The sequence below is a fragment of the Bidens hawaiensis genome, unplaced genomic scaffold (genome assembly GCF_021521415.1).
Source record: "Bidens hawaiensis isolate Kalapana, Puna unplaced genomic scaffold, B.hawaiensis_p1.1 tig00050515_1, whole genome shotgun sequence".
In the NCBI taxonomy this organism is placed as follows: Eukaryota; Viridiplantae; Streptophyta; class Magnoliopsida; order Asterales; family Asteraceae; genus Bidens; species Bidens hawaiensis.
Genome location: NW_027499038.1, coordinates 103,963 through 105,723, shown reverse-complemented (window position 1 = coordinate 105,723; position 1,761 = coordinate 103,963).

Here is a 1,761-nt window from a genome sequence, read left to right as displayed (position 1 = left end):
ATGCTGGGAAATATCCAAAGTGCAACAGGTGCAACTATCATCATGTTGGCCAGTGTGACCGTGTCAAGTGTCAAAGATGCGGAAAGATAGGTCACCCAGCGAAAGAGTGTAGAGGAGACCTTGCGGCAAAGGGTGCTCCTAAGCCACCGATGACAACTAAGGGATGTTTTGAATGTGGGCAGGAAGGTCATTTCCGGAAGGATTGCCCCAAGCTGAAACAGAATGACAGCAATGGGGGTAATGGAAGTGGCAGTAATGGTGGAGGAAATGGCAAAGGAAGAGCGTTTGTGATTGGATCGGGTCAAGCCCGCAATGATCCGCATGTGGTGTCTGGTAAGTTCCCTGTAAACGATTGTTTTGCTTCTGTTTTGTTTGACACTGGAGCTGATAGGAGTTTTGTGTCGAAAGCCTTTAGCCAACTTTTAGACATTACTCCAACCCCGTTAGACGCTAAGTTTCCTGTTGAATTAGCTAACGGTAAAACTGTAGTAACAACTCATATACTTGCGGGATGTAAGTTGAAACTGTCAGGTCATGTCTTTGACATCGACCTTATTCCTTTTACGCTTAGTAGTTTCGATGTCGTTGTCGGCATGGACTGGTTATCCGAGAACCGAGCGGAGATTATATGCCATGATAAGATAGTCCATATTACCACCCCTTCCGGCGAGATCATTTCGGTCCGAGGCGAGAGAAGCGGCATGACCACCAGCGTCATTACCCTTATGAAGGCACAGAAGTATCTACGAAAGGGTCATCCGGCAATTTTGGCGCAGATTGTTGAGAAACCCGCGGAGGAGAAACGAATTGAAGATATACCTGTTGAGCGAGACTTCCCGGAAGTTTTCCCAGAGGATTTGCCCGGACTCCCACCTATTCGTCAAGTCGAATTCCAAATCGAGTTGACACCCGGTGCAGCACCCATAGCACGAGCCCCGTATCGGCTCGCACCGGCGGAACTTCAGGAGTTGTCCACTCAGTTGCAAGATTTGTTGGATAAGGGTTTTATCCGACCTAGCTCATCGCCATGGGGAGCCCCTGTCTTCTTTGTCCGAAAGAAAGACGGGACTTTCCGAATGTGCATCGACTACCGGGAGTTGAACAAGGTGACGGTCAAGAACCGTTATCCTTTACCCCGAATTGATGATTTGTTTGACCAGCTTCAAGGATCGAGTTACTACTCGAAGATTGATCTACGATCCGGTTACCACCAGCTGAGAGTGCGCGAAGAAGATATCTCAAAGACGGCTTTCAGAACACGGTATGGTCACTACGAGTTTTCGGTTATGCCTTTTGGCCTAACCAACGCGCCAGCCGTATTTATGGATCTCATGAATCGAGTATGCAAGGCGTACCTCGACAAGTTCGTGATTGTTTTCATCGATGATATTCTCGTCTACTCCAAGAACGAGACTGACCACGAAGAGCACTTAAGGGTAATTCTGGAACTATTGAAGAAGGAACAACTGTATGCTAAACTCTCGAAATGTGAATTTTGGCTTCGCGAGGTTCACTTTTTAGGACATGTGATCAACGAGAATGGTATCCATGTCGATCCCGGTAAGTTAGAGGCCATCAAAAACTGGGAAGCACCTAAGACTCCGACTGAGGTGCGACAATTCCTAGGACTGGCCGGCTACTACCGGCGTTTCATCGAGGGATTTTCAAAAATTGCTCAACCCCTCACCGCTTTGACCCACAAGGGCACTAAGTACAACTGGGGTGACGCGCAAGAATCCGCTTTTCAACTGTTGAAAATCA